Source organism: Hyaena hyaena, unplaced genomic scaffold, assembly GCF_003009895.1.
Source record: "Hyaena hyaena isolate Hyena2069 unplaced genomic scaffold, ASM300989v1 scaffold_1230, whole genome shotgun sequence".
NCBI lineage: Eukaryota > Metazoa > Chordata > Mammalia > Carnivora > Hyaenidae > Hyaena > Hyaena hyaena.
The window spans coordinates 124,247-137,626 of NW_024081864.1; the positions used below are offsets into that span (position 1 = coordinate 124,247).

Consider the following 13,380-nt stretch of genomic DNA (forward strand, 5'->3'; position numbering starts at 1 on the left):
AGTTTAATAACAATGAAATTCAATGGAATATGTTAAATGAATTAATACTTTAAATATTAGCCATCGATTTGTACCAGTTCAGTATTTTTATTTTAATATGTTAGCATACATTACTCATAAGTGTTGGAGGATTTTTTAATGTTTTTTTATTTATTTTGAGAGAGGGAGACAGAAAGAGATAGAGAGACAGAGAGAACCTTAAGCAGGCCCCACGGAGCCTGACATGGGGCTCCATCTCACGACCCTGGGATCATGACCTGAGCCAAAATCAAGAGTCAGACACTCAACCAACTGAGCCACCCAAGTGCTCCAATAAATGTTGGAGTTTTAAACATTTGTTTTATGATCTCTTTGGGATTCGAATAATTTGGCAAATATGGAGACAATAAGAGCCATTCAGTACCTTAAACTTGAGAATGCTAATCAGTTCATCAATGTCTTGTTTTTTAAAAATATTTTCTGACCTAAGTGACCATGACTTCTACAAGTGTTTTCTTAGAAGCCATGAGGGAAGGAGTTCATTGATGTCATGTCATCTACATCTAAAACTGGTGTCACTTAATTAACAATAATGAATAGATTCTTCTGAATTTCTGCTGCCATTGGCTTCATGTTAGAAATTACAGGGGTGACTGGGTGGCTCAGTCGGTAAAGCGTCCAACTTTTCGACTTTGGCTCAGGTCACGATCTCACAGTTCATGAGTTCAAGCCCTGCGTTGGTTTCTGTGCTGACAGCTCAGAGCCTGGAGCCTGCTTCCGATTCTGCGTCTCCCTCTCTCTCTCTGCCCCTCCTCTGCTCACACTCTGTCTCTCTCTCTGTCTCAAAAATAAGTAAAAATATAAAAAAAAGAAATTACAGCACCAGTGTTTTCCTTCATTTTAAATATCCATTTGTTTCCCTTTCTAGGCATTTTACACTCATTTTCTCTATGGCAATCACATCATTTTAACTTTTTTTTTTTCAAATATTTTTATTTATTTCTAGGGGAGAGAGAGAGAGAGGGAGTGTGAGAAGGGGAGGGTCAGAGAGAGAGGGAGATACAGACTCTGAAATAGGCTCCAGGCTCTGAGCTGGCAGTCAGCACAGAGCCCAACGTGGGGCTCGAACCCACGAACCGCGAGATCATGACCTAAGTGAAAGTCGGACGCTTAACCGACTAAGCCACCCAGACGCCCCTCATTTTAACTCTTAAAGTTTACACAGCCCTTGCATAAAAGTACCATTTATTAAATTCTACAAAGTATAAATATGAGGCCCAACCCTGGTAGACGATGTCCCTCTTGGAAATGGCATGCTTCATGCACAGAAGACTGGGTTCAGTTACAAATGTTGAGGGTCTCTGCATTGTCCAAAGCAGTTAGCTCTCCTTGGGTAGCCGGGAGAGGACATAAAGATGTGACGAAAAGGGGTATGTCTATCAGAGTTGATAGGATTGGGAAATGTGAACTTAGTATTATTAAAACCATAGTTATGTAACGCTATTCAAACCATGTGTCTTGAACTAGTATTTGTAGGACATGGTGCTAATTGCCACTGGAATGCAGAAGTGATCACGTATGGCCCCCCTTCACTGGAACTTGAAGAAGAGTTGGCTAAACAGCTCTAATACAGCTGAAATATAAATATGATCCAAGGCCAAAATGCCGTAATTTATATGATAAACACAAAAAGTGTTTTCAGGGTGTAGATTGGGGGAGTACTCTAAGCTACCGTTGTATTTAGAGAGGTGGTCACAGAGGAATTAGTACGTAATGTGAACCTTAAAGGAAGAGAAGGCATCAAAACTGGAAGATATAAGAACACTCCGATGAGGGCACAGAATTAGCCTGGTTGGGGGGCTGAAGAAGTCTATTATGTATTCAAACCATCATGAATAATACATTGTGATGTGATGCGATGTGGTGTGGGGTGTGTGTGTGTGGGGGGGGGAGATGTGAAGAAAATACAAGTAATGTGTACAGAGTTATTAACAATCGAGATAAAGATGTTTTTAAAGGGACAAGCTTAGGGGCACCTGGGTGACTTGGTCAGATAAGTGTCTGACTTCAGCTCAGGTCATGATCTTGCCAATCCTGAGTTCGAGCCCCGCATCAGACTCTGTGCTGACAGCTACAGCCTGGAGCCTGTTTCAGATTCTGTCTCTCCTTCTCTCTGCCCCTTCCCTGCTTATACTCTGTCTCAAAAATGCATAAACATTAAAAAAAAGTTTTTTTAAAGGGACAAGCTGAGATTCCACTTGTACTTAAGTGGTAAGGAGATGACTGAGCAAAGTAAAGTAATATTCTCATACATCTATGTATTAGATGTTATCATGTCTACCCTCGGATAGTTACAGTAAGTCTGTATCCAAGAATGAGGAATAGAATCAGATCGTAGTTACTCTGTGCAGCACATGGAGTCCAAGGCTATTGTTTCCATCTGAATAAACCTCTCTGGGATGATAAGAAACACTTGATATTTATTCCTGTAATAAAAGGGTTTATTTCTTATATATTTTGAAGCTCAGTGGGCAGGTTTTATAGGACTTGTGTGCCTCAGGTCAAAGTCATGTGGAGCTGGCTAGCCCTTAAGTATCTTAATGATCACCTGTTGGAATTAGCTAGGCCTTGAAGTTTTCGCCTCACTTTTCATTTTTATCCCTCTCAACTTTTAGCTCATCCCACTCTTTCCTCCTCATTTGACTCTGTGGTCATCCCAGGAAGTAGAAAAGTATACTGGATTGGCAATAAGTTCTGAATCAAGAGTCTTGAGCTGGGGGAAGAACAATGATTTTTCAGTAATAACTTGTTCTTCTATATTCTCCAACACCAAGGATATCTTAGAATGCATCCAACTCCGTTTATATCAGATTTACCAAATTTTATTTAAAATGGATGTCAGCAGTTAACCACTGATAAGTAATGTGTACAGAGTTATTAACGCCTTTAGATACTTTAATGAGGACCCTAATGATTACTTTATTAAACCGGATTCACAACAGTGTTTTCAATACCTATTAGGTACGAAACGCTAGGAATACAAAAATGAGCTTATATGCTGGTAGGCTTCATAAAACCATAGAACGGGTCAGATGTTCATAAGTGCAGTTAGAGGGACAGTGTGTGATGGGAGCCCGCACGAAGCCCCTCCCCCCTGCGGGGATGAATCTGAGAGAGAGAAACGATGAAAGGTGTCATATCACAGATTGGAGGATGGCTGTGGATAAATACATAGGTCCTGTCATCTCTGTGGCTTTATTACTTAGAACTCTTCTGTAATGAAAAAAAAAATGAGGTAACTGGCCCGATGTGCCTTTCTCATTCACTCTACCAAAGTCTGGGAAGAATGGACAGGCCTGTTTCATAGCAAGAAACCTTTAAAGAAAGGCACTCCCTGCCATCTTGATTCCCACCAAAGGGTCGCGCCTGTTGACGGGTATAGTTTGTAAGGAAACATCTATCAGAAGACATCTGTATGAAAGTCCAAAGGAACTTTTCACTCTTCTTTTCAATTCCCTGCGAACCTAGAGGTAGGTTAGATATTTTTGGAATGTGCCACAGGCAGCCAGGCAGGTTGGGGATTTCATGCCATCCCATCTCTGTTCTGAAATAATGAAAGAAGCTCCAAGAAATTGTACCTGTCAAATATGTCAGAGACTAAAAGCAAGAGGAGATCATTTTGACAGTTTTCAGCAGCCATTCTGCTGATCGCCCCCGTTACTACAGCTCTGTGTTGCAGCGAAGTGAAGGCTGAGGAGTGAATTATGTGTTTCAGAATTAACTCAGAAAGATCTCTCAAATGTATTTGTTGCATTTCGACAAGTTTGGGAACGCTGACTTTATTTCCCAGTAAGGCGAATAGTAAGAGAGGGAGGGAGAGGGGGAGAGAGAGAAGGGGAGGGACTGAATACATGTTGGATATGTACAAAGCAGACAGTATGATCACATCCTGGTCTTGTTTCCGAGTTCTTGTTTTTCTTGCCGTGGGTTTTACTCGCCAATAGAAATGAGCCTCCTGACACTCACGTGAAGTCTGGATGTGCCGCGTTTGTCTCATTTCCAACTTCACTGCAGGGAAAACCAACAAATAACACGAAGCAAATACCATTGGCCGAAAAACAAGCATCTGCACCCAGATGAGAGAGCAAGGTTTGGCAATACAAGGAGACATTGGCTATGTTTCAGAATAGGTTTGTTTGGGGGAATTTACTGGATTGTTCCGAGTGTTAAATCTAATACATTCATTAGTCAGTTATCTGAGTGTTACCTAATCTAGCTCTTTGCTTTGCGATCAGTTGACTCGTTATCCCCTTCCAAAGATTTCTATCGGATCTCGGGTTTAAATTTTAAAGGCAGGTTATCTGAATATGTTGTGATAACAGTTTAATCCAGAACTGAGGATCGAAATAGGACAGTTCTCTGATTTCAGGAGTCCCTCTTAACCTCGGTTTCGCTTTCTGTGGTTTCAGTTTCCCCGCGGCCAGTGGCGCTCCAGACGCAGATGATCCTTCTCCTGAGTCGGCATCAGAAGGTCAACAGTAGCCTGACGCTATGTCGCGATGTCTACATCATCCCCCTCACTGTGTCTCTTCACGTAAGTATTTCATCAGCTCCTGTCACCACAGGAAGAAGGGTGAGTACAAGACCATAAGAGATTTTGAGAGATATTTTGTAACTTTTATTGCAGTATGTCCTTAAAATCATTCTATTTTATTATTTATTAGTTACTGTTGTTCATCTCTTCCTGCGCCTAATTTGTATGTTAAACTTTATCATATGCATGTGCGTCTAGGAAGACCAGTCTAGATGGGATTCAGTACTACTCGTGGTTTCAGGCATCCTCTCGGTGGGGGGGTGGGGGGGTGTCTTGGAATATATTCCCCGTGGAACCGTTAGTTTCTCGAATGGAGTGTCAGAGAAGAAAGTTGCGCTTAAGCCCAACACTTGGGATGAGTTCAAGATTCTATTCCTCTACTTATTAGTTGTGTATCTTTGGACAAGTCACCTAAACTTCCTGAGCTCCAGTTTCCTCGTCTTCAAAATGGGCTAATAGAAGCTACACGTGTGGGGGCGCCTGGGTGGCTCAGTCAGTTAAGCATCTGACTTCGGCTCAGGTCATGATCTCGCGGTTTGTGGGTTCGAGCCCCACGTCGGGCTCTGTGGGGACAGCCAGCTCAGAGCCTGGAGCCTGTTTCAGTCTGTGACTCCCTCTCTCTCTGACCCTCCCCTGTTCATGCTGTCTCTCTCTCTCTCTCCTAGAAATAAATAAAACAATAAAAAAAAAAAAAGCTACACATGTGGACTGCAGGGCTTTTTTCAGGAGTGTCAGGTGACATAATAGATTAACTACTTCGGGAATCTTTAAAGAACTCTAACAAATGCGAAGTGCTATTAAAGGCAGTAGCAATAATTGGTATATTTTTACTGTGGCAAGATGTACGTAACTTAAAATTTCCCATTTTAGCTGTTTTGACAGTTCAGTAGCATTAAGTACATTCACCTTGTCTTGAAACTATAATCCCGATCTCCAGAACTTTTTCATCTCAAACTGAAACTCTGTCCCCATTAAACAATAACTTCGCATTCCCCACAGCACCCCCTGCACCGGCCCCTGATAAACACGATTCTACTTTCTGTTTCAAAGGCTTTTGACAACTTGAGATACTTCGCATAAGTGGAACTATACAGTATTTGTCTTTTTGTGTCTGGCTTATTTCACTTAGCATAAAGTTTTCAAGGTTCATCCATGTGTAGCATCCGACTGAATAATTCCATTGTAGGTATACACCGCCTTGTGTTTACCATCTCTCTGTCCATGGACATTTGGATTATTTTCAACTTTTAACTCTTGCGAATAATGCCATGAATATGAGTGTACAAATATTTGAGTCCCTGCTTTCAATTATGTTGGGTATAAGGATAGAAATGGAATTTCTGAAAGCACAGGATAATTCTAGGCTTAGTTTTTTTTTTTTTTTTTGACTTAAGTTATATATTTATTTATTTATTTTTTTTTACAAATAGTTTATTGTCAAATTAGTTTCTACATAACACCTCCCCCCCACATCCATCAGTCCTCAGTTTTTGTCAGCATTCAAGAGTCTCTCATGGTTTGCCTCTCTCCCTTTCCCCCACCATTTCCGCCCTTCTTCTCCCCCTTGTTCTTCCGTCAAGTTCCTCCTAATCCTCCTATACGTGCAAACATATGATATTTGCCTCTCTCCCTTTCCCCCACCATTTCCGCCCTTCTTCTCCCCCTTGTTCCTCCGACAAGTTCCTCCTAATCCTCCTATACGTGCAAACATATGATATTTGTCCTTCTCTGCCTGACTTATTTCACTCAGCATAACACCCTCAAGGTCCATCCATGTTGCTACACATGGCCACATTTCATTGTTTCTCATTGCCATGTAGTATTCCATGGTATAGATAAACCACATCTTCTTGATCCATTCATCTGTTGATGGACACTTAGGCTCTTTCCATGTTTTAGCTATTGTGGAGAGTGCTGCTATGAACATTGGGGTACATGTGCTCCTATGCCTCAGCATTTCTGTATCCCTTGGGTAAATTCCTAGCAGTGCTATTGCTGGGTCATAAGGGAGTTCTATTGTTAGTTTCCTGAGGAACCTCCACACTGTTTTCCAGAGGGGCTGTACCAGTTTACATTCCCACCAACAGTGGAGGAGGGTGCCCGTTTCTCCACATCCTCGCCAGCATCTAGAGTTCTCTGATTGGCTCATTTTAGCCACTCTGACTGGCGTGAGGTGGTATCTCAGTGTGGTTTTGATATGTATTTCCCTGATGAGGAGGGATGCTGAGCATCGTTTCATGTGTCTGTTGGCCATCTGGATGTCCTCTTTGGAGAAGTGTCTGTTCATGTCTTCTGCCCATTTCTTCACTGGGTTGTTTGTTTTTCGGGCGTGGAGTTTGGTGAGTTCCTTATAGATTCTGGATATTAACCCTTTATCTGATATGTCATTTGCAACTATCTTTTCCCATTCCGTTGGTTGTCTAGGCTTAGTTTTTTGAGGAGCTGTTAATGATTTATATTTTTATCACCCCAAATGTGTGCATGTAGTAAGATTTCATGGTGAAACAATATTCATCCCCCTCTTTCCTTCCTTCGATCCATCCTTCCTTCCTTCCTTCCTTCCTTCCTTCCTTCCTTCCTTCCTTCCTTCCTTCTTTCCTTCCTTCCTTCCTTTCCTTCCTTCCTTCAACAATGAACCTCTACACTATCCATACCCTGTACTAGGCATGGAGGATACAGTAGTAAATCAGACCTTTTCTCTGTCCTTCCTGAGCAGTAATTAGAAATGTTAGTATTAGAATTTGATATTTTCAATATTCACATATTACATTTGACATATTCCGTGGCTGAGGAAGCTTTTACGATTACATTGCTTAAGTTCTCTAAAATATTTTTTAAACCTTAGGTAGCATTCAATTAACTGTGAAATAAATTTAGTGGATCACAGGAAGCATTTATTTTTAGTTTGATGTAATAAAATACAATAGGAAGTTTCAGGAAAGCATCTCAAAGTAAGGGTAAGTATTATTTCATGATACATTTATTTTGACACACACACACATTTTAAATAGCAATTCAACATTATTTCTTGATGTGAAAAAAATCACAAAAAAGTTTGATAACCACATCTAAACGAGGGTTCCTATTTTTCAGTGAAGAGGCTAGGACTAAGAGGGCAAACTTTTCCTTCTATGTTTCCCTGGCTATTTCTTAAGCTCTGCTAAAACTTACCAAAAGCAGCTTTCCCATATTTCAGTTCCTTTTAAGTGAAAGACTCCAATATTGTCATTTAAAAAGTAAGAGCAATGAAGTTGTTTTGATGTTTTTTTAGTTAAGAACTTTATAAACAACGGTGCCTGGCTGGCTCAGTTGGAGGAGCGTGAGACTCTTGATCTCAGGGTCGTGGGTTCAAGCCCCACATCGGGTGTAGAAACTTCTTAAATAAAACTTTAAAAAAATCTTTAAAAGCATGAGGCAAAACATTTTTATATCCATAACCATTGTAAAAAAAATTTTTTCTGAGAAATTTTTTTATAGTTTATTTTTGAGACAAAGACAGAACATGAGTGGGGGAGGGGCAGAGAAAGGAAGACACAGAATCTGAAACAGGCTAGCTGTTAGCACAGAGCCCGATGCGGGGCTCGAACCCACGAACCGCGAGATCATGACCTGAGCTGAAGTCAGACACTTAACTGAGTCACCCAGGCGCCCCAGGAAAATTTTAATTAGTATCATGTAAGTAGGTCTCAATATAGCCAATATAAAAATTAACTGCCCTTTTTCAATTAGGGATAAACATAGACTTTTTTTTATAAGTAGGAGAATTTTGATGTAACATGTGAATGTCAACTCCTCAGAACATTCTTGCGCTGTTTTATACATTATGTAAATGCTCTACCTGGCTTTTTCTTGGTTTGGTTTGGCTTTCGAGGTACTTGTAACTTGAGCAGGAAATACCTACTTTAAACTTTGAACATCTAATTGAACATGAGGCATTCAACTTGAACGTAAGACTTGTAAATCAGTTCCACAGGTTTCTGTCCTTAAACATTTAATTAAGCAAATTTCCTTAGTGAATCCTACAGTGTGAAAAATATATGAAGTCGGGGAGAGGGGGGTGCCTGGGTGCCTCAGTTGGTTAAGCATCCGACTTCAGCTCAGGTCATGATCTCGCGGTTCGTGGGTTCGAGCCCTGCATTGGGCTCTGTGCTAACAGCTCAGAGCCTGGAGCCTGCCTCAGATTCTGTGTCTCCCTCTCTCTCTGCCCCTCCCCTGCTTGTGATCTGTCTCAAAAATAAATAAACAGTTAAAAAAAATGAAAAAAAATGTGAAGTAGTCGTGAACACTGTTTACCAAATATGTCCTCGTCTCTGTCTTCTGGCCACATGGTAAAATTAAACCCGCAGTTGACTGGGGTCTCAGGAGATCGGGTCCATGAGCTGGAAGTAGAAATAATGTATGATCACTCCCAGCTGGCAGATTTGATTGCCAAAACAATACCCTCCAGAAGACTATTATTAAACCTAAAGTAACCAAGGGCATGTGAGATGGTGGCTGCTCTCTGAGTGTAGGTCCTTGAGTGACAACGATGATCTGGGCCCCCCGCCGATGGGAGATTTACATATAGCATAAGCCAGAGTGAACCTTCTATTGTGTTAAGCCATTGACATTTTGTGGCTTTCATAATCCTACCATAACCACACATATCCTGTCTGATAGACATAATGAAATTCAGTGACGTCCATTCAACGTCTATAACCAGTGGTTGACGCACAGGCTTGCCTGAGCTACAGCTGTAAAGATCCAAGATATTGACCAAATTAACCAATTCAGTCAAGAAAACGAACTGATTGGTTAATGGGATACACCCTGAACAAAAATCATGGAAATGCTTGTTGTGTGTGGAGGGTAAGTAGGAATTCTTCTGTACTTTCAAGGTCTTCCAGCTGGACTCTTTATTCAATTTACAAGAGATAGATTAACAGGAGAAAAAAAAAAACCCAAGTTTTATTATGTGCACATGGAGGCCCAATAATGAAATTGAGACCTGAAGAAATGACCAAGGTGCAAGCCGTTTTTATACATTCTAGACAAAGAGACAATAAATCAGTGAGGACTTGACAAGACAAAGAATACTTTGGAAACTTTGGTTAAGAAGGCATTCTAAACAGAATTTGAGCTGAGATAGTAAATTAGTAAAATGTAACAAGGTTGTTTCTACCGCCTTCTGGGCTCTGAACTTGTCACGTCTTGTGAGGGGATGTCTCTTTATGTCTTGGAAGAGGGAGGGCGCCTTCCAGATGGCACTCATTCCCTGCTTCCAGAAGGACAGGGGAGGGTCTGAGTGTCCTTGCACAGGTTGTCTCCTACTAACTTTTAAAAATAATCAATACACAGGGGTGCCTGGTGGCTCAGTTGCTTCAGCATCTGACTTCTGCTCAGGGCGTGATCTCATGATTCCTGTGCTCGAGCCCCGCATGGGGCTTTCTGCTGTGGACACAGAGTGGCTTCAGATTCTCTGTCCCCCTCTGCTGGCCCCTCACCCACTAGCACTTTCTCTCTCTCTCGCAAAAATATTTAATAAAATAAAATAATCAATATGCCATTGGGGCACATTTGGCTCACATTTGACTGCCCTTGGCACCCAGTCTATTGATTTCCTAGTTCACGAAGCCTCCTGCTTTATATTCAAAACAATGCTATTTCTTTGACTTGACTATTAAGTCTTTATAAGCTCATGACTCAGTAGCTGCCAGTACTATCAAATGAAAGCATTGGATATTTGAAAGACTTACATTTATGTAGTAAGTAAAGAAAACTCAAACTATATTTCTAGGGAAAGCAGGACCGATACAACCACAAATATGTTAAATGGCAAAAAAAAAAAAAAAAAAAATGAAAATATACCTAAGTCATTTATAAGAAGCTGATACTAAAATGGCACTAGCATTCTCACTCCTTTATGCCCTAAAACATTCAGGCTGTAAACTATAAGAAATGTAAAGTCTTAGGAAAGATCTTTATGATTCCATAGGAACATTTATGGCAGTGATGTGTGACACCACCCAAGGTAATCAAATATCAAATAAAATTGGGGGACTATTAGATCAACAGCATGTCAGGATATAAATGTGCTTATTCATTAGCTCCCCAGAATTCTACAAAAACAGATCCATAAAAAATGCAAAATGATATTTATACAAGCCAGTACTATTACAGAAAGAAATAGAAGGCTAACTCCCATTTGAAGATAAAACACCACCTCTTGATGTTCTTCAAACATGAAGAAATATGAAAAAGTACTTCGGCATTAAAGTGTCCTTAAAAATGTGGGTCCAATGTTCTTAACATGTGCTACACGGATTGATGGCTGTCTGTCATTTTCCTCCTCTTGAGGATATATTGGCCCCTGCTCGGCTCCCTATTCTGTAGGCTAGAGGCTCGATGCCTTGTTGAACTGAGTATGGGTCATGTTTAAAAGGGCAAAAGGGGTTGGAGTATCTGGGTGGCTTAGTTGGTTAAGCGTCCAACTTCAGCTAAGGTCACAATCTCACGGCTTGTGAGTTCGAGCCCCGCATTGGGCTTTGTGCTGACAGCTGATCCTGGAGCCTGCTTCGGATTCTGTGTCTTCCTCTATCTCTCTGCCTCTTCTTTGCTCATGCTCTGTCTCTCTCTGTTTCTCGATAATAAATAAACATTTCAAAATAAAATAAAAGGCTAAAGGCTGCTGTTTCCAACCGTATTAGTCATGACAGTAATTATATTGACAAATGGAATAATTATGTGATTTGTTCATTCACCTGACCAGTGTCATATTCACTTTATTTTATGAAATCATCTGGCTTTGGTATTAAAATCATATTGATGAGTAATGATATGCATTGGGTCACTATTGGAATTGAGTAATTTTTAAATAGCTCTAAGAAATGTAAGTCTGGGCACATTTATGATCATCTTATATATTTCACTGAGAAAATAGATTTTAGATATGGAACCCTGAGAAATAAAAAAATACATGCAAATCTAAGAAGGCCATTGTCACCATCATCATCTATGTAAGTCAATACTGTATGTTTATTTTCTTAAATCCTATGCAAATATCCCTCCACTTTATACATAAGTGTACACTGTTACTAATAAAAAGAGAGTTTGAGATTCCCAAATTTGGAAGTAAGATTAGAGATCTAATACACGGGCTCTTAAGGCACTTACCATGGGAGAGCTTCATGGAGTTGGTCAACCCAGACATTTTAGGAAACAATTTATTCTGCTTCCTTACGCAGGAAGAGCAACTATTTGGGGTCTGATTTGAAAACAGAACTCCCATTATGTTGTATAACTGAAACAAATACGTTATATGGCAAGTTAGACCTCAAAACAACAACAACAACAACAACAACAACAAAACCCAACAAACCAGATTTCCCAGTGAGTGGAAACATGGACATCTATCATATGCAATATAATTAACTGTCCTGGCTTGTGACGTGCCATCATTTCATTCCTAATGTCCAGTCAGGTCGCATTATGAAGCAGTACCTCTCATTTAATCCTTACTACAATCCATTAAGTAACCATACGATAAAAACCTGTTTTGATAATAATCCTTTTATAAAATCCATTTGTAATTTGTTCATGCCCACGAGCTAGGTAGATTTTACATGTTTCAGCCTCTTCCTGTATGGAGAATGCTTGGAATAAGCAATGTAATGTAACTAGGATTATCTGGGACTCCTTCCTTCAGCCACAATGACAGAAGAGATACTAGATTTACCCTCCTGCCTGAAACAATTTTTAAAAGCGACAAAGTATATGAAAGAACCGTTTCTGCATCATTGGGCATCAGGGAGTGGCAGAGAGTGATCCCTGAGAAATGGGTGTTCCTAGTCTCTGCCTTACTGCCTTGAGAGATTGTCCAGGCTGTGGTGCAAGCAGCAACACCCACGTGTCAGACAAAGCCTGACCGATGCCCTCAGCATCTGAAGAGATACAGGCAGAATTTGCAAGACAGAGTATTAGAGAAAAGAAACAACGTATAGATAATCATGCTAAATGAAAATAGTACCCGTGTCCCCACTTAAAAGGTAGAGACTATCAGACTGGACATTTTAAAACAAAGCCTTAGCTGGGGCAATCAGGAAACAAAAATAGCAAAGACGCAAATTACCAATCTGAAGAATGAGACAGATGGCACCACATGAGACTGTACAGATGTTTAAAGGAGAAGAAAAAAGGCATTATATAGAACTGCATGTTAATAATTTCAACAAATTAGAGAAAATGAATAAATTCCTCGAAACACACCAAGTACCAAAGTTCACTTACGAAGAAGCAGATAACTTGAGTGTTCATATATTTATGAAATAAATTGATTTTGGGGGTGCCTGGGTGGCTTGTCGGTTAAGTATCTGACTCTTGACTTTGGCTCAGGTCATTATCTCATGGTTTATGAGTTCAAGCCCCACATCAGGCTCTGTGCTGACAGCACAGAGCCTGCTTGGGATTCTCTCTCTCTCCCCCCCTCTGCCTCTCCCCTGCTTGTGTTCTGTCTCTCTCTTGAAAAATAAATAAAGAAACGTTAAAAAATTTTTATGAAATAAATTGATAAAAAGAAAAAAAACAACACGTGGGGCACCTGCGTGGTTCAGTTGGTTGGGTGTCTGACTTTGGCTCAGGTCATGATACCACAGTTTGTGGGTTTGAGCCCTGCATCAGGCTCTGTGCTGAGAGCTCAGAGCCTGGATCTGCTTTGGAGTCTGTGTCTCCCTCTCTCTGCCCCTCCCACACTCATGCTCCATTTCTCTCTATCCCAAAAATAAACATTAAAAAAAAAAAGGAAAATACAAAACAAAACCCACCAACCTACA

General features: G+C 40.5%; 1 non-coding gene across 1 annotated transcript; it reads left to right on the forward strand.

Annotated features, from left to right (window-relative positions):
* Positions 1-7,867: 7,867 nt before the first annotated feature.
* On the forward strand, positions 7,868-7,940 carry TRNAK-CUU. Its single transcript has one exon. It is a non-coding gene; the product is annotated as a tRNA-Lys (tRNA).
* Positions 7,941-13,380: the final 5,440 nt, after the last annotated feature.